This window comes from Dromiciops gliroides, chromosome 2, assembly GCF_019393635.1.
Source record: "Dromiciops gliroides isolate mDroGli1 chromosome 2, mDroGli1.pri, whole genome shotgun sequence".
Classification (NCBI taxonomy): Eukaryota; Metazoa; Chordata; class Mammalia; order Microbiotheria; family Microbiotheriidae; genus Dromiciops; species Dromiciops gliroides.
Genome location: NC_057862.1, coordinates 528,634,327 through 528,655,571, shown reverse-complemented (window position 1 = coordinate 528,655,571; position 21,245 = coordinate 528,634,327).

Genomic DNA, 21,245 nt, shown 5'->3' with positions numbered 1-21,245 from the left:
CCCCCGATAACTTATGTTTCTGAAATGGCCTAAGTTTTTATTTGGCAGCATGGAGGTGGGTCACTTATTTCAACTCTATTTCCTGATCATTTCTGGACTCACTATTGATCACTAGTGCAGCCACTCTGGACAAAACAAAGATCCCATCTCAGAAATTTATCTAAGCTCCTATGTTTACTTTGCTGTCTTTTTTCCCCCTCTTAGGACTAAGAATCATCAGGAAAAGAAGATAAGAGATTTTCACTCTGAATGGTGACTCATTCCAAACAGGTGGGCTAGGGGACAGGAGATTGCATAGTGGGCGGACCATATTGGATCCTCAATGCTAACATAAATGTAAGTTGGTTTCACAAAATTATGAATGGGAAAAAGATTAACTTGCGGAAGAGATACATGTGTTCTGATGAGAGAAAGGAATCACCTCATTCTGACTCATAATTTTCGTTATGCTCAGCATTTCATCGATAACAAGGCTCTTCCTTAGTTGTTGTTCTTATCTTGTATTCCAAAATCCTTTCCCAAAATTTTATTCTGATATTTCATTATTATGTGGAAATATGCCCTAGTTCTTGAAGGTTCTATCAGAAGAATACATGCTCTGGAAGGCCTTTTTAGTCTGGAAATAGCTTGAAGTGTGGCATGGTGATGATCTGTGTGTCACGTTTTCAATTAATTGACCAACTTGTATCGAGAACCTACCACGTGCTAAGCACTGTGCTATGTGCTGGAGATAAAAATACAAAGAATATAACAAACTAAGCAATATATACCCACAACAATTTATATTCGAATGGTATATTATATATGCATATATAAAATATGCACATGTATGATATATATACACATTCATAGTATATGTACACATGTATCCATATGAGCACATGCATATGCACTGTGTGTATATACACACACACACATATATATGTTTTTGTCTGACTATGACCCCATTTGGTGTTTTCTGGATAAAGACACTTGAGTGGCTTGCAATCAGATGAGAAACTGAGGTAAACATGGTTAAACATGGTTAAGTGACTTGCCCAGGATCACACAGCCAGTAAGTGTCTGATGCCAGATTTGAACTCACAAAGAAGAGTCTTTCTGACTCCTGGCCTAGTACTCTATCATTTGTGTCACCTAGCTGCCCCAGACATATATGTATATGCAGATATATGAAACAGTTTCTATTACTAATAAGTGTATATCCTAATGGAGGATATAAGTATATATATATATCTCTCTATATATATCTATATATATACACACACACACACATATATATATACATACACACACACACACACACACACACACACACACACACACACATATATATATATATATATATATATATATATATATATGTCAAAACCATCAATTGAATACAAATATACACATTATTAAGTACAAAGTAGTTATTGGGATAAGACCCTGGAAGTTGAGTGAAATTAGGAAAGATTTTTTGAAGATGCTACCTGGGTTATCTATTAAAGAGAGAATCTAGCTGTTTTTAAGGCACATTAAATTGAATTATGTCACTGAGGATCAGCTCCATAGATAAAAGCTAAGTCTGTAAGACATATCATCACAACTTACTTGATTTATTCTGTTCCCAGGATCTGGAATGGTGCAAGACTTGACTGCAGATCCATTTACCTTTGTCCCAGCATGGGGGGATGAATGCCATATGGATTATCTTTTCGAGAGCCTTAGCATCCAAGACCACCTAGAACAAATGCTAAAGGATGTAGAAAGAAATGGCAGCATACTTCAGTCAAACTACCAAAAGATCTATCCAGCTGTTTACTTCCAACACTTTTGCATGCAGACCAAAATGTAAATGTACCAGTAATTAGCCAGCTTAGTAATTATACACTAGTACTACTCATGTTCTCTTGGTTTCCTGCTTCCAATCTCTTCTCTCTACTGTCTTCTCCTTCCCATAGCTGCCAAGCGTATGTTGCTTAAACATAACTCTAACCATATCCCTACCCATTCTTTCACATCTGACCCTTCTCTCCCCTTATCCAGTCATCATCTTTGTACAGACCATTATCTTCTCTGGCCTGGACTATTATAATGTCCTTGATTACTTTCCCTGCATCAAATTTCTTTCCAGTACAATCTCTTCTTTCTATTTCTTCAAAAGTGATCTCCTTTAAGCTCAGTGATAATATCACTGCCCTACTCAATCAATGTCCATATGTATTATGCATACCTTCCTTACCTCTGTCCCATAGAATCCCATCAAAGCTCATAGAAGGTTCTGCCCCCTCTGTGAGGCCTTTCCTGATTCCCTCAGTTTCCTGGCTTTTTCCCCCTGAATTGATGTCTCAATGTAAATGTTGTTTCTCTCCAGGAAGATGCAAAGTCCTTGAAGCCGGGGAGAACATTGGCTTTGCCTTTGTATCTCCAGGAGCTTACTCTAAAACTTGTACTTCCCTCATATCTATCAAATTGAACTGAATGGTATAAGGGATGTTGTTTGAAAATTTCTCTTCCCTGATTCATATGAAAATGAAAGTCTTCTCCTTTTCATGGCCCCAGTTTTTTTTTCTTTCATCACCATGTTCATTGCTCATAGTATATAAGCTTTCTTTTCTTTTCTTTCCTTCTTTTTTCTTTTCTTTTTTTTTTTCCAAGGCAATGAGGGTTAAGTAATTTGCCCAAGGTCACACAGCTAGTAAGTGTCAAGTGTCTTGAGGCCAGATTTGAACTCTGGTCCTCCTGACTCCAGGGCCAGTGCTTTATCCACTCTGCCACCTAGCTGCCCCAATATATAAGCTTTCGAAGGATCAGTCTAGTTCAGTAGAGTTAGCTACCAACTCATGAATCTCTTTAGCAACGACAACAAAGGAAAAGGACCCACTAGGTCATGAAGGCTTACAATTGGCTTCAATAGAGAAAATATCCACTGGAATGAATGAATAAAAAGTGTTCATTAAGTGATTATTATGTGCCAACCACTGTGCTAGATGCAAGAGATCCAGATATAACCAAGTAAGACAGGATACTGTCCTTCAGAAACTTGCATTCTAATAGGAGAAGAAAATCCACAATGGAGACTTAAAGTGGAGGATAGGCGGGAACATGCTTGGGAAATGGTTAGAAAGTGATGTGAAGGGGGCAGCTAGGTGGCGCAGTGGATAAAGCACCGGCCCTGGATTCAGGAGTACCTGAGTTCAGATCTGGCCTCAGACACTTGACATTTACTAGCTGTGTGACCCTGGACAAGTCACTTAACCCCCATTGCCCCACCAAAAAAAAAAAAAAAAAAGAAAAAAAAAAGAAAAAAGAAAGTGATGTGAAGGACTGGATTCTGACGAACTAGGTGAGAGTCCCCTTATTATAGTCCAATGTCCCAGGCACAGAATCCAGGTCCTAGTGGAAGGAAGATAAGGAACATGGCCAGAGTTTAGGTCTAGTGGTCTAGAAATAGCCAGCTTTTAATGAGGAGGACTAGAACTGGGCAAGGCAAGGTGAATTTCATCAATCAGAACTAGAGCTAGAGCTCTTGAAATGAAATCACACAACTTTAAAGAGAGAAGTATGTATTTAAAGATAGCTTTATAAAATTACAATAATGGCTGATATTTCCATAACAATTTGTGGTCTGTGGAACTTTAAATTTCATATTTTTTTCTGGGCAAATATTTCTATTCCAAGAGTTGCAATGGAAAGTTGTAGAAAGAGGTTACTAAATGTTCTTGCCTCATTAGCAGGGTAAGTTCATGCTGACACACTTGGAAGGTGTGAGTCCTGAGCAAGCAACCTTGTAGAGGTAGTCAATTTTGGTCCATTTACAAATTTGATTCAAATAGGAATCACCTCCTTAACTGGATCTGAACAAAAGGCAGGCTTAGAAGAAAGGACTAATGCCAAATGACAGTTAAATCCAAAGCTGGTTTCCTGTGAGGCTGTGATTCTGGGAATTTTTATGATTTCTTCCATATTGGGCAGCAGCACAAAAATTCAGTCATATACTAACGAAACTTTTTATTTATTTATATTTTTAGGCCTGCGATTAAAAATCACCAGGTAAAGGAAGAGTCTTGATCCTATTAATAGCTTTTGCAGAACAGAGAAAGTTTGAGTGCCTTTTTTAGTATTAGATAGCTTTATATTCTTTCATCTTTATTTGAGAGAAATGGTATTTACTGATTCAACCTATTTTTAAACCATGATTTGTGAAAAGAAAAATGACTTTATTCTCTTAGGCTAAAGCAATCTTTTCATTTTAGAATTCTGTATTATTTTGTACTACCTAATGCTGCATTTTACAAGTTCAAACAAAGGAAAGGAAAAAAAAAATTGCTAAACAATTGCTGGTATTAATAGGTCCGAAGACATTATTTTCTTCTTGGTATATTGATCTTATGCTTTTCTATCTACTACAGAACTGTCTTATTGCCTTTGAGGAGTATGCACAAGGGTACCCTAAACAATGCTTGCTATTTTGGGTGACTGCTTCAAAAGAGGTCCAGTTACCTTTATACCTTGATTCTAGAACTGAAAATAATAGAATCATTTTGGATGCCATTTCAGCAGCATAGAGCAAGTTATATAAATAAGTGGAGGGAGAGAGCAAAAGAGGGGGACATTTGGACAAAAAAACACGCAAAGAAAAAAGAGCAATAAAATAACAGTTTTGCTGCTGCTGTATATGTTATTCCATTAAAAGACTTTACTTTGGACTGTCTGGGTGCTCTGACTGACAAGATGAAGGAAAAGAAAACCTAAATGCTTTTGAGGACTTAGAAGCTATGGTTTTGAGTGACTTCAGACTCCTATAGTGTCTTAAAATTTGTTTCATTATTCTGGGAGATAAATCAATAAGGAAATAGTATCATTAAAATCTATACATCATCTGTACATGTCTTAATATATAGAATATAGAAATTAATTTTCAAAATATAATTATAAAATAAAAATTGCTTTTATTATTTAAAGTTAAGGCAATCATTGATACTGTTGGTGTTGTACATTGTTCCTTTTCAAACAGAACCAATAACACCCCTGGGTGATGTTTTGATTGGTGAGGGAATTGGATTTAAGGGACACAGAATTTCAAAAAGTCATCAGACTCTCTCTACCTGAGTTATTGAAGTCCAGTGGCAAGACAAAAGTCAGGAAGACTGGCAATGCAGTGAATGTCTTTGATGTCTGACTAAGCTCTAAGTGCTCCACAGAACTTGCTTCAACCACCGTCATGGCTGTTGGAAAAATTGTTCTCATCTGCCTCTTCCACAGGAGGAAGTCTTTGCGTGCTTGCAATAGACATTACCCTAACTCACTGATGGTTTTCAGGCCTGTCAAGGCAATACAGGAGACATGAAAAAACACCACGTTCTAGAGTTGGAGGACCTGGTTTTAAACTCCACATGTAACTCTCACTATCTAACCCGAGGCAAAAAAAGTGACTTCTCAGCCTCATTATCCTCCTCCATTAAAAAATGAGACTGGGAAGTGATTACTTGTTCTCTCTGGTCCTTTCTAGATCTATCTTCTGTCTGCCTTGCAATTTTATGGGAACAAAACCTTGGCCCTCATGCAAAAGGCAGATGGTTAGTGGAACTGCATTAGATCTTGTTTGCCTTCCACCCTTAAGCTACAAATTAAGCTCATTGTTGATCATTGACCCTCCACTTGGAGAATTATCCTTGGCTTCTCCTTTACCCATTGGCTGATATGGATATCCAATTTCAGAACAAAGAGTTAAAGACCTTTTGAGTTTGCATAAAAGTGATTAATCAGCAAATTTGGAATTGAAAGAATTGCGACCCAGAGGTGAAAAACTGAGACCCAAAGCCTAAATGAACAACAGATTATAACATTAGAATGGTCTGAATGGCTATCACTTTGTTAATAGCTCTCTTTCATTTCCTTGCTCTTTGTCTTTTTTCTGCCTTCTTTTTTGTTCTTCCCTTAATAATCCATAATCATAAGAAGTTGAAATGTACATTTAAATGTTTTATAGAATCTCAGATTTGACAAAGACCTCAAAGGTTGCCTGGTCTAACTATTACTTGACCAAGAAAACCTTGGTCTAAGCAATATTTAGTCTTTATTGAAAGTGAGAGTGAACCCAAAAGACTCTAAAGTAGACCATACTGCTTTTGGACACTTCTGCTTATTAGGAAGGTTTCTTATATAAATCTTTTATCCTGGCTTTATACTTCCATTTATCATGTCTACTTTTGCTCTCTAGAATACAGTTAACTTTCCACATGACAGCTCTTCAAATGCTTGCAGACAGTTCTCCTCTCCCCTAAATATTATCCTCTCTAATTCCTGCAAGTGGCTATGACCTTGAATTTTCTCATTGTCTTTGTAACATTCCCTCAGATTTTTTCTGTGTCTTTCCTAATATACAGTGTCCAGAACTTAAAAGTGTATACTGGGTATGATAGGACTAATGACACAGTGGATAGAATGTCAGGCCTGGTGTCAGAAAATCTCATCTTTATGAGTTCAAACCTGGCCTTAGACATTTCTGAACTGCATTACCCTGGGCAAGTCACTTAACCATGTTTGCCTCAGTTTTCTCATATTTAAAACGAACTAGAGGAGGAAATGGCAAACCACTCCAGTATCTTTGCTAAGAAAATCCTAAATGGGGTCACAAAAAGTTAGGCATGACTAAAAGGAATCAACAGCAACACAATATACTTTAGTATACCTCCTTCATTCTAGATCTCTCAGTGAAGATCTGCTGCTGTCATAGTAGGGAACATCACCATACATGTTGATGCTCTCTCAAATACCCTACCCTCTCAGTTTCTCAATCTACTAAATTCCCATAACATACCCTCCCAATCCACTATATCTAGAAAAATGGTACTAATCCACACACAAGTAATTATATATCTATGACCAACAACTCTGTAATTCCATTATCCAAATATAACCTATAATTCCATCTCTCCCTATGTTTTACTCCTCCTAAACTTACACTTCATTCTCTGTTACTTAAAATCTTTGCCACCATTAGTACTTTCCCAAGTCATGGCTCTTTCTCTGAAGACACTCTCCTCCTTTCCCTATCTCAATTCCTTAGTAAACCAGTTGGACAGTACACTATATTCTGGAATTTTTTGCTCTATTGTCTAGTGATATTTATAGCTTGTCAAACCCTGGTCCTAAATTATTCTCACCATCTGCCTTCTGTGCTCCTTTTTGCACACTGCTGAGCAAAACTAAGAGTAGGTCCACCATAAATTTCTATAATCTAATCTCAGCTGGGCCCTCTCTACATCAAGGCAATTCTTGTCATCCTCCCTAATTGATTCTCAATCTTACCATACATAATGATTATTTCAAACCTCTTTTTTTTTTCAAGCCTCTCACAACAGCTCCTCCCCAGCTCCTCCCAGAGAGGGTATCTGTGCCTAGCAGTGAATCAACTTGACAGCCAAGACTACTGAGTCCTGCAAGCAAGGGAATGCCTCTTCCATTATCTATACCCAGAAGTGAACTCGGTAAGGGGAATGATTTGCAGCAATCACTTTAAGTTTGAGTCTGCTTTCCCCAGGGACTGAGGCAGAGAGTGTGTTCCTTTTTTTGAGATGGTGTACATTTGTTCTTGCTATGCCTTGTCAGGAAATATCTCTTTTGTACAAGTTTGTTGTTGTTCAGTTGTTCAGTCCTGTCCAACTCTTTGTGACCTAATTTGGGCTTTTCTTTGAATAGATATTGAAGCAATTTGTCATTTTCTTTTCCAGCTCATTTTACAGCTGAGGAAATTGAGGCAAATGGCATTCAGTGAGTTGCCTGGGGTCACACAGCTAGGAAGTGTCTGAGGGCAGATTTTAACTCAGATCTTACTGACTCCAGGTTTTGTGCTCTTTTCATTGCACCACCTAGCAGCTTGACTCCTCCACTTTTTTTTTATAGGCTAATTCCTATTAATAAGTTAAATTATATTGCAGCAATACTAACTTATAATTGATATGGGAAGAATACATGGGATAGGGGGTCAACAAGAAATAGTATGAGCAAGCTACCCCATAATACCCATGAATTACACCTAGAAACCTGAGGAGAGATGGAGCCAACCAAGATCTGGGTACCTATTCTGTCAGTGTAAATGAGGGCTAGGAGAATGAGACCAGAGCCCATGAACACATATAATTATATATTTCTATGAGGCAGATGAATGGCACAGTGCATAGAACTCTGGGCGTAAAGTCAGGAACACCTGAGTTCAAATTCAGCCTCAGACACTGGAGAAGAGAATGGCAAATCACTCCATTGTCTTTGCCAAGAAAACCCCAAATGTCATTACAGAGTCAGGAATGACTGAAATGACTGAAAAACCAATTATATTTCTATATGTATATGTTATAATCCCTATAATATTGTAAGCTCCTTGAGGTCAGGGACAACATTTTTGTTTTTGTATCCTGTGTGCTTGGCAAGTTGATTGACATATAAAAGATGCTTAATAAATGTTTGATGATTGATTGAGAAATCAGACTTTCAAAAAAATGACCACCAAAATGTTATTAACTTATATTGAATTTGGAGACTACAAAATTTTTCAGATCATTTTCATAGCACTTTTATCTCATCAGGACTCTTCTATCTTACACTTGCAAATTTACTTAAAAATAAAAACAAATAAAGCTTGTAGAACTTTATCTCCATTAAATATCATCTTGTTTAATTTGGTCCAATATTCTAGTCTGTCAAAATATTTTTCAATACTGAATCATTCAACATGGTAGGTATTCTGCCCAGTTTCTAGTCATCTGCAGATTTGACAGGCATGCCTTTGATGACTTCATGAAAGACATTGAAAAATCATTGAACAGCTTCTGTTCAAGGGCAACTAGTTAGAACATTCTGCTAGAAACCTTTGTTTAAACTGACATTGAATATTCTTTGGGTATAGTTTTTAATCCAGTTTATGATTCTTTCTAACCTTTCTAACATCTAAACCAGTGATGTAAAACTCAAAAAGAGTGCCCAGGGTCACACAGCTAAGTTAGTGTCAAGTGTCTGAGACTAGATTTGAACTCAGGTTCTCCTGACTCCAGGGCCAGAGCTCTATCCACTGCGCCACCTAGCTGCCCCACTGTAGATTACATATTAACTTAGAAAATTACATTTTAACATTATCTATATTCTATTGCATTTTGTTTATTTAAAAACTTTTTCCTAATTACTTTTTTTTTTTGGTGAGACAATTGGGGTTAAGTGACTTGCCTAGGGTCACACAGCTAGTAAGTGATTAGTGTCTGAGGCCGGATTTGAACTCAGGTCCTCCTGACTCCAGGGCCGGTGCTCTATCCACTTCGCCACCTAGCTGCCCCTCCTAATTACATTTTAAACTGATTTGGGAAGCACTTGAGAGTTGGGGTTAGTGAGTCTCATACTTGACACCTCTCATCTAGGTCATATAACTTAATATTATCCACAAATAAGCATATGAGACTTTGAATTATTTTTGTATATGTGAATTCTAATATATTGTGTCTATGAACTTTTCCTGATATACCAGATGTGTTATTCTGTCTTAAAATGGAATGAGGCTAGTTTGTCATGGTCTCTTCCTGATGGAGCCAAACTGGCTTCTAGTCATTACACTAAGTGTCTTCTTCATAATTAAAAAATATATAATATTTTATTTTCCTGAATTGCATGTTAAAACATTTTTTTTGTTTGTGTTTTTTTGAATAACTGTCATTCACAATTCTTCATCATACAATATTGCTCTTACTGTGTACTACAATGTCTTCCTGGTTCTGCTCATTTTATTTTGCATCAGTCCATAGAATTCTTTCCAAGTTTTTCTGAAATCATCCTGCTTGTTATTTCTTATGGCACAATAATATTTCATCACAATCATAACTGTCTTTTTAATGATATTCTTTCTTCCAACTCCTTCCAAAAGTTGAGTTTTTTCCTCTTCATCTGTAAAATGGGGTTACTAGTACCACCCATGTTCTAACATTGTTGAAAAGACAAAATGAGATCCAACTTGTAAAACATTCTGCAAACATTAAAACTCTATATAATTATTGGCTATTATTATTATTGGTTTGCCTTGCTTATTGCTGTACTGAATGTAGTTGTGCATGAGACTATGAGTTTTATAGCTTACCTTTATCTTGAATTTGGTTTCCCATGAGCTACTTGACCTCTATTCTTCCTTTGTCGCATCTGTCCTCTATGTGGAACTAGGCTTGGCAGGTGGAGAGAACTATTTGTTGTATGGATCAAAAAAAATTTCATGTTTCTTCTACTTAATTTTAAAGGGATGTTATTTTAATCATTTAAAAGTAAATTTAGGGGCAGCTAGGTTATGCAGTGGATAAAGCACTGGCCCTGGAGTTAGGAGGAACTGAGTTCAAATCCGGACTCAGACACTTGACACTTGCTAGCTGTGTGACCCTGGGCAAGTTACTTAACCCTCATTGCCCTGCAAAAAATAAAAAAAAAATAAAGTAAATTTAGTTGCCTATTACTTCCATATGGCCTTTTATAAATTGGGTTATTTGTTTTTGTGGTTTTCAGGAGGAAAATAAGATCCCCAGCTCTAAAATGATAGTGCTAGAAAGTGTCAGCTTATCCTCTAGCCCACAATTGGGAACATTGGACCCAATAGTTGCTCAGTGTGGGTGAATGAATGAATCATTTTTTAAAAACTTATTAAATACATATGTATCAATTAAGGCACTAATCTGGGTATACAAACAGAAAAGGGAGAGCAGACCCTGCCCATAAAGAACTTACTTTCTAATAGGAAGAGACAATATATAAGGGGGGATTATGGCCAGGGTGGAGAATTTTGGCTTGGGAAGATAATGAGAAGGGTCACTCACTCTAAGCCATAGGGGAGAAGGTTGACATCCTTTCCAATGGCCATTCCAGAGTTGATGTAATTATGATTCAAGGAACCAGTGACTCAGAAATCTCATTGGCCTTGGATCAAAATGGTTAAACCTATCTAGCTACCTCTCTTCTTTGAATGGACATTGCTGGGTTTCTAGTGCTAGACTGATGAACTGCCTTGAAAAACTTTACAGCTTCCTACATAAAGCTGTCAGCAAAACAGAACCGGGAGAGTTTAAGCTCCTGCAATGTGAACCATATTGATAACCACCAAGGTAGCTCGAATACTGATGAAAACCTGCCTCTTAAACACTCAGGGGAATAGAAATCATGGGAAGAAATTCAAGGCTATCCCAGGAAATTGCTCTCTCTCTCTCTCTCTCTCTCTCTCTCTCTCTCTCTCTCTCTCTCTCTCTCTCTCTCTCTTTCTCTCTCTCTCCCCCTACTCTCCCCCCCTCCCCCTATTCTCCCCCTCCACCTCCCCTCCCCTTCTCCCTCTCTCTCTCAATGTGAATAAGTATGCCTCAGAGGCTTTATCTTTACTCTGGGAATACTTGAATTTTCAAAATATTAGTCAGTGTTTTCACGTAGAAGGCAGATAGATTCACAACTAGAATGTTTTTGTGTGTGTTCAGGAGAAGTGGCACAAACAAAACCTGGGGCAAGTGATATGTAATGTACCCTTAGTTGGGCAGAGGTAGATAACTGCCCTGTGGAGGGAGATGCTTTTCTCAGGATACCTACTCAAATTAGAGTCTGCTTTGGGATGGTACAATTGAGTTGGATTATGTTCCCTTGTACAAAGGGATAGAGGAGAACCTTACCAGAAAACAATGTCTGCTTTTTAAAAAATTGATCTTTGCACAGAAAGTGTTAAGAAATCACTTCTGTTAGGTAGTTGTCTATGCCATAATTTAGCTCTTTCCCCCCTCCCCCAAGGCAATTGGGGTTAAGTGACTTGCCCAGGGTCACACAGCTAGTAAGTGTTAAGTGTCTGAGGCTGGATTTGAACTTAGGTCCTCCTGACTCCAGGGCCAGTGCTCTATCTACTGCACCACCTAGCTGCCCCTAGCTCTTGATTTTGATATAAGAAATATATAAGTGTTTACAGAAAACATAGGAATATAGCACATCTCTGTCACCTGGATGTCACTCCATTGGTCATTCTCCTTTAATCTCACATCTATATATTTTCCTTCTCTATTGTATTTTCCCACATTCAGGTCTCCCATATTCTACAAGAAACCTACTTTGGCCTTTCTACTCTCAAGCAAAAATAGTTTAACTCCTATACCCCTGCTTTCCCCTGATATATTTATATATTTCTTCTTTCTTTCTTTCTTTCTTTCTTTCTTTCTTTCTTTCTTTCTTTCTTTCTTTCTTTCTTTCTTTCTTTCTTTCTTTCTTTCTTTTTTTGGTGAGGCAATTGGGGTTAAGTGACTTGCCCAGGGTCACACAGCTAGTAAGTGTTAAGTGTCTGAGGCCCAATTTGAACTGAGGTTCTCCTGACTCCTGGGTCAGTTCTCTATCCACTGGGCCACTTAGCTGTCCCTACTGATAAATTTCTAAAAAGAGTATCCTACATGTTCTATCTCTACTTTTTCACTACTTTCCTCGGCCTGTCTTGAACCTCAAGTCTTTGCTACCCAATTTCTGTCTCCAGTATGATGAAACTGCTTACCAATCACCTAATGATATCTTTCCAATAGGATCACCAATTGACTCTTCTTTAGAATTGAACACTTTTAAGTACCTTCTCCTCTTTCATAATTTCAATTTCTTTTTCTTTTAGGGGCAATTCTCTATCTTCCTCCTATTTCTACAGCTTCTTTCTGATTTGCTTTGCAGATTCTTCCTTCTTCTGAACCCTAAGTGTGCCTTTTCTATTTTTCAATTATCTGCAGCTTCTACATTTGGCAGTACATAGAGTAGTAGACTTGAAGTCAGGAAGCAGTGAGTTCAAACCCTTCTTCAGATACTAAACACTTTCATGATCCTGGAAAAGTCACTTAATATCTCTGTGCCTCAGTTTTCTCATTTATAAAGTGGAGAAATAATAGCACCTATCTTTCAGGGTTATTTTGAGGATGAAATGAGATGACATATGTAAAGAGCTTTATTAAAGGACTAAACAAATGCCAGCTATTATTTTTATTATTGTGATCTATTAGCAATTTTATTTACTGTAATATTTACTTATATTCAGGTCACCCCACATCTATATATTTAGCCCCCGACTTCCAGTACAATGTCTTCTACTGGATGTTTCCACTTCAACATTCTGTTGATACCTCCAACTCAACAAGTCTTTTCTTACCCCCGCAAATCTTGTCCTGAATCTTAAGTTCCTTATATCTGATGATGATACGTTTATCCTTCTACTTACTCAGATGCAAAACCTTAGAGTCATAGATCATAAAATAGGATCAATCAGAGCTAGAAGGAATCTTCAGGATCATTCAACCTTTTCTCCACTCCTTGCCCTCACATCCCATCAATTGCCAACTCCTATTGATTCTTCTAAGTTCTTCATTCTTTCACTTCTTTGTACTCCAATAAATGCTACCATAGGTTCTTATCATATCTTGCTTATCCTCATATATCTTTCTTTTCCCAGTCTCTCTTCTCTCCAATGCAATCTCCCCAAAGATAACAAATTAGTCTTCCCAATGCACAGGTCTCAACACATGTCTTCTCTGAGTACAAATCTTCATGTTCCTTTGCTGGCTGTGAAATAAAATAGGAACGTCTTACCCTTGTATTCAATATCTTCCATGATCTGACTCCAATTTCCTTTTCCATCTTATTTTATGGTATTCCAGTTCTCATTTCCCCATGTGTCTGACAAATTGGATGACAATTATTCTATTGCATTATTGTTTTTTGCCCTTCTCTGCCACTGTGTCTATGAAAACATTGCTTATTCCTGGAGTGGATTCTTCATTGTGTGTGAAATAGACCTTTTGAGCTTTCCCTTATTCCAAGACCCAGATCATACAGCATCTTCTGTATGAAACTTTCTGTGTATCATCCTTTCTAGATGTGACGTCCCCTGCCCTGAATCTATTAGGGCACTTTCTTTGCTCTCTGCTATGCACACAATCATTTTTTACATTGTATTCTAGTTAAATGTGTACATGTCTCATATGTCAAAGTGTGTAAGCTCCAAGCCAAATATTTGATTGTAAAGTATAAGGGTAGACGTTATGCTATTTTTCATCTTTGTGACAAAGAACTTCCCACAGAGAAATAGGTATGGATGTATATACATGTATACATACATATATGCATATATATAGTAGGTGCTTAATCTATGTTAAATCTTGTAACTATTTTAAATGAGCTTTCCTTTTTCATTGTCATCTCTTGAATTTTTTTCATTAATATAGAGAAATGATGTAAATTTTTGTAGTTTGAAACTTTGCTGAAGCTAGACATTATCTCACTTAATTTCTTTGCTGATTGCCTAGGACTTTCTAAGTAAACCATCATGTCATTCATCAGTAAACAGGGATAGTTTTATTTCTTCTTGTCCTGTTTTTATACCTTTAATTTCTTTTTCTTTTCTTATTGCTATTGCTTAGCATTTCTAGAACTATAAAAAATAATAGCAGGGGGAGTAAGGTCCTTGTTTTACTTGTCTATTTATTGAGGAAACTTCTAGTGTATCCCCAGGTACTTAATAAATGTTTCTGGAATTAGGTTTAATTAATGATTTTTTCCTAAAGTCACTTCAAGTTCTAAAAGTTATGATCTAGAGATTTTTTCACCTCCAGTTGTAGGAAATCATAAGATGGTGATCCCTCTGTTGCAAGTGATAGGTCAAAATTGAATAAAATCCCAGAAGCCAACCATATCAATGCCTGTAATGCTAGACCCCTGTAGTTCTTACATATACCCCAATACTCCCAAATAATGCAAATTATATTGGTTATACAAATACCATATATTCAAGACATTTGCTATATTGGTAATTAATTTCTGCTATGGGTGTTCCTTCAGAGGAAAGAAAACTAGACCCTAAACTATTATTATTTTGTCCTCGATGGAAAAGTATTTCTGTGTACACATATATGCATATAAGTATAAATAAAATATGTATATACATATATATATGTATGTGTATAGATATATAAATTTATTTCCACACATATGCTATCGATATCATTGGCTTGCTGAACACACCACTTATAAAAATAATGTGCTGTTTCAATGAAGATGAGAATGGTTCATGTGAAAATTTTAAATTTATATGTTATAGATTTTAAAATACCTGTAATAGATGATAGAGAAATGATATGAAGAACTTTATAAGATTATATAAATTAAGTGAACATAGGAATATATGCAGGGACTTAAAAAAGAAGGAGGAAAAGAGCAAAGAGGAAAAATGGTTCAGGATTAAGAAATAAAAGAGACCAAAGGCTTATAGACTTTGTTAAGAGAAAAAATATCTACTAATATCAGTTAAGAGAAAGAAATTTCTTTAAGTATGTGTTAAGAGAATAAGGTAAGAGTCCTTGTGTTTGAACATATCCACAATAACAATTTTCATTTACACAATGCATTTTGGTTACTAGTGCTTACATTTTGTTTCAGTTTTTATCCTCACTTAAACTCTGTAAAGTAGGTAGAGTATTATTATTCCTATTTTTTAGATAGGAGAACTGGGAGTCAAAGAGGATTATGGATTTAAAGCCTAAAGGGTCCTTGCTAGTGAGTCAGTTTAGTGCTTTCATTTTATAGATAAATCCCTGAGGCCTAAACAAAAAAAAAATAAAGTACCTGTTGCCCATGTTCACACAGCTGGTAAATTGTGGTGCCATAATTAAAACCTAGTGCTTTCTGAATCCAACTCTAATGCTTTATCTACTATACTGAGTGGAGAATAAAGAAGGAATGGAAGAATAAGAAAAAAAGAGGAACAAGAGGAAAAATGGAAGTTTGAAGGAGAATATATAGTTAGCTATAAGATCTTGGGCAAGTCACTTAAACTCACCCAAACTTAGTTTCTTCATCTATAAATTGGGGATGATAAGACCACCTACCCCACAGGATTGTTGTAATAGCCAAATGAAATAGCCTTTCAAAAGAATTTGTCAGCCTTCAAGCTACTACAACATGGCAACATTTGATGCTGTTTCAGTGTGCTAAAAACCTTTTGGAGCTTGTGCATTAACTGCACTTATAAACTTATGAACAAACTGCACTTATAAAAATAATGTCCTGTTCTAATTATGTAAGTTTCAAGAGTCCATGGTCATCTCTATACCATGGTGATGCATTGTAAGACCATGTGGTGAAAAAGGAACTTTAATAGAGATTTCAGTCTTATACTTGTGTCAATTATAGCCAGTTTTAGAAGTATGGAATACATCCAAATAAGCGTAGTAGATCAGAATATGATTTATTAGAACATGAGATCCTTGAGAACATGGATTTTGGTTTTTGTTCCTTTTTGTCCCCCCAGTTATTAGTGTAGTCCCTGGAACATTGTAGGTGCTTAACAAATACTAGTTGACTGTCTGCTTAGGTGCTGTGTCTAGAAAACGTTTCATGAGAAAATGAGCTCTGATTTTAAATGAATTGTTTAATATTAGTTAGTCACCAGTATAAAATAGATTTTTTAAAAAGAATGAGATCTAAGGGCTATATTTTAGAAGCATAGTGTCTAGGGAAGGTAGATAGAGTGGATAGAGCACTAGAATTAGAAGCAGTAAGACTCATCTTTGTGAGTTCAATTCCAGCCTCAGACACTTAGGAGCTATGTGACCCTGGGCAAGGCACTTAACCCTGTTTACCTCAGTTTCCTCATCTGCAAAACGTGCTAGGGAAGTAAATGGCAAACCACATCATTATCTTTGTCAAGAAAATGCCAAAATAGGGACAGTTGGACATGACCAAACAAAAACAACCACATCTAAAGCAGAGATATCAAACATAGGACCTGTAGACCCACAACAATACAGAGTATAGTCTGAGCAATATTAAAATGTTTGGGAAATATTTAATGGAATCACTAAAAACAGTATAAAAGATAAATAATGTTACATTTTAAAACTAAGAATGAAGCCTACAGGGATCCTTATGTGTAGATGGATAGTTCCCATTTGTGTTGAGTTTGATAGCACATAAAGACATCATCCCATTAGCTTGTATTCTAGTTTTGTCACACCTGGAACTTGTGTCCAGTTCTGAATGCCACATTTTAGGATATTGATAAACTAGAGTAAGATAACTTCATAATAGTACGAGGACTCAAGCCTTGATACATAAGGATCACTTGTAGAAAAAAAATAGAGATTTTTAGATTGAAGGAGATGTAATAGGGTAGAAATGATCATTGTTCACAACTATTAGCATTATTCCCATGTAGAAGAGGGATAAGGCTTGCTAGGACCAATGGTTGAAAAACCATGGGAGACAAATTTCAACTAATAGGTGCAAAAAACAAACAAAGAAAAAGCTTCCTATCTCATGAGACTCCAAGTCTAATGTTCTTTTTTGGGTCACTTTTTGTTCTTTTGATGTGTTTTGTGTTTACCTTCCATACTTTCAGAGATTACTCCTGCTACCTGAGGGCTCACTTATAACAAGGTAAAATAGTTAAGGAAAATTCATAATGCAGCGACCTCATCTGAATGTGTATGCAACATTTTACATCTCTGTGATCCTTCCATTGCTCTGTAAAAAATGAACATAAATTTATTTCTTCCCACACCTGACCCCACTGGAAAAGGAAAAAAAATCCATTTAATAAATATGTATAGTCAAGAAAAACAAATTCCTCCAATAAATGTAGACAAAAAGAATCATATCTCATCCCACATCCTTAATCCATCACCTTTACCTAACAGATACCACATTATACCTTTGGTCCTTTTGTATCACATTGGAAATGCTGTTGGAATGAGCTATGTTTTAAGGGCAATGAGATTAGAACACATCTAGTACTGGAAAGGACCTTAAAAGTCATATATTCTTACTCCATTATTTTATAGATGAGGTAATTGAGGCCCAAAGAGATTAATTGACTTACCCAAGTTTATATACTCAGTGGCAGAGCTGCAATTCAAACTCAGGTCCTCTATTTCCATAGACACCTTGCTGGCTTTCCAAGACTGATTCCAGTGGAATTTAATTCTAATTAAAATTTGATTCTATTTCTTTTTTGTTTGTTTCATTTGTTTGGAAACTCGAATATTGGGGGGTTGTTCTTTATGTCATTTAAGCTACCCACACTACCATTATGCTTAGGTCAAGTTCACTTGCTTCATCACTTTAACTGGGTTCTTGTCCAATCCCAGAAATCAATGTGTAGCTGTGAATAGACTGTGAACATGCCTATTCTTCAATAAGCATCCAGCAGTAGGAGCCTAGAAGATTTCTGCAGGCAACAGAAACAAAAACAAAACAAAATAAAACAAACAACCCCCAAAACAACAACACCTCCCCCAACAAACAGAATTTAAGTTTACCTTTGCTGATAATACAGCTAGGACAAAATACAATAACACACACAATTGATTGACCTCCCTTTTTTGGTCCCTTAATTCTGTGTAGTGTGGATTCGAAACAGTTGGATTCCACTGTTTGTGCCTGTACATAAGATAAAAAAAAAAGTGGGAAGCATTTCTGAGGCATGACAGAAACTCATCTTAATAATAGTAATGAAATTATAGGAATTATTTTTAGAAAAAAGAAAGAAAATTTTAAAAGTGAAATCACAGGTCTCCACTTCTTTTTCTCGTTTTTCTACTGGCATAATGTTAATAGCTTGCTTTTTTCTAGTCCTGGGTTATACAGCACTTTCAGACTCATGTACCTGTTTGCTTTTCATATTTAATTGTTTCGCTTCATTTTTTAAGTTTCATGCTTACTATCATAACAGTACTTGAGATAAAATGAATGAATAAAAAACATTTTAGGGGTGTTTCATTAAGTGCTTATTATGTTCAAAGCACTCTGCTAAGTGCTGAAGATACCAAGAGAAAAGAAAGATAGCTGCTTATCTCAAAGAACTTCCATTCGAATGAGGGCAGTCCCCATTTACAGGAAGGCTCTTCTCAAAGTGGGATCGATAGGCTGAGTGATTCTTAGCTTGCAGTGTCAAAGCAAATGTAAAGCATCTCTTTTGGTATGATTGCCATGATGGTGGGGGTGAGGAGGGCTATATGTCTATTTCTGACATTGAGTCATTTGATGTTGCCAAGGACTTTGGTGGTGAGGACTTTCTGATAAGCCTTTGGTAGCTATGGTTGCTGAGGATGTTGGTGATACAGTAACCAGAGGCAGTTACTTATTTGAATCTTAATAAGGGTTGCTCCCCTTGGCAATGTCTTTGGGAGGTGAGTTGGAAGGAAGACTGGTGATCTCAGGTGCTGTTATTTCTGGAAGCTTTTGGAAATCCTTGCCTGTCAGTGGCAGTTATTCAGAGATTGAAGAAGGCTTTAAAGCTCTTCCTTACAATGATTACTCCCGTCTTCCCACATGCCCACTTTTCATCATCATGATTCTATAGCTTAGTGCTCTTTTCTCTATAGTACTTTCTTTCTTTCTTTCTTTTTTTTTGTGGGGCAATGAGGGTTAAGTGACTTGCCCAGGGTCACACAGCTAATAAGTGTCAAGTGTCTGAGGCCGGATTTGAACTCAGGTACTCCTGAATCCAGGGCTGGTGCTTTATCCACTGTGCCACCTAGCTGCCCCTATAGTACTTTTCAAAATTAATATTTCTAGAGACAGTGAGGTGGCACAGAGGATAGAGCATGCTACCTAGAATCAGGAACACCTGAGTTCAAATTTGGCCCAGGTGTTTACTAGATGTGTTATCCTGTATAAGGACAAGTCACTTAGCTTCTATCTGGCTCAATTTCCTCATCTGTAAATTGTGGATAATAAATAATAAATAAATAGGCAAAGAAAAGAAAAGAAAGGGCGCTCCAATCACCTATCACCCAGGATTGTTGTGAAGATAAAATGAGGTGATATTTGCAAAGTACTTTTCAAATCTTAAAGCAGTATATAAATGCTAGTTGTTGCTATTATTTATTTATTATTATTGTTTAAGACAACTATGCTTGTACTAAATCTTCACATAACTTATTAAGGTGAGAACGGGAATACAAGTGTTTGGCTAGTAGAGCACTAGCTCTTAGAAATTTTCCCCAACTGGACAGACTTCAAGTACAGACCTAGTTAATGATAGATTTTCTGTCTAATCTCTGAAGACCAAGATAGATTAATTTAGAGAGTCCAATCTCCAAAAGGTAGGCCAATAGGTAATGGATATTTTGTGCATGCTGCAACTTCTATATACAATATACTAAAGCATGGAAGGGTGATGGATTTCATTGGTGAATAGGATCATCAAATTAACTTACTGCACAATTGGATATCCAGCCTCTATTTGAATACCTTTAAGAAGGGGGAGCCCCCTACCCAACTTCCCAAGGTAACCCACTCTAAATTCGGATCATTTAAATTATTCAAAAGTTTGTACTGATGTGAAGCCTAAATGTATCTCTTTACTCCTGCTTCTGTTCTTTAATAATAAATCTAATCCTTCCTTCATATGGCAACTCTTCAAATACATGAAGACAGCTATCATATCTCCTCCTCTTCCTCTGCCCGCCCCCTTGTTATGGTTTAATTTTCCAGATGAAACAACATGATTACTTTCAATTGATGCTTGAATGATATGAATTCAGGGCCTTTCCCACCCTGGTGCTCTCCTCTTGACATACTCTAGCTTATTAATGTCCTTTTTAAATCATCATGGCCAGAACTAAACACAATCCCACAGACGAGGTCTTACCAGGACAGAGGACAGCGGTCTTCCCATATCACTCTCCCAGAACTTCAAGTGCATCACCTATAAAATAGAGATAGTACCTACTGTAGCTCACAACAGTATTATAAGGAAAGCACTTCGTGTACCCTAAAGCTTAGTGAAGTGTGAATTGTTATGAACATTATCACCACCCTATCACCTGCTCAGATTGATTAGCAAGTACAACCAGCATTGGAAGCAACTTCCCAGGGTGATGAGAATTATGGACTTAGTCTCTGAAGAGTTTAATCTAAAGAATAAATCTGAAGTAGATTCATCCAGAACATCACAGCAAACATGTCTACTCTTAGCAAAAGTGCCATCTGATGCATTTTACGAGCCCTCTGGCCAGAAACTCAGTTTTATGCCTCATCTAAAAGAAGTGATAAACAATCCTGCCAACAAGTTTCTACAAACCCCTTTAGGAACTTCATATAAACTCTGATTACATAAGCTAGACCGAGCTTACAAAAAAAAAATCCCACCATTCCAGGAAAGAACTCTTCTTATTATTAGGAAATAAATTGGTTTTCCAATACAGATTGTAAATACTAGACATGCTTACCTGTTCTAACTTCTCACT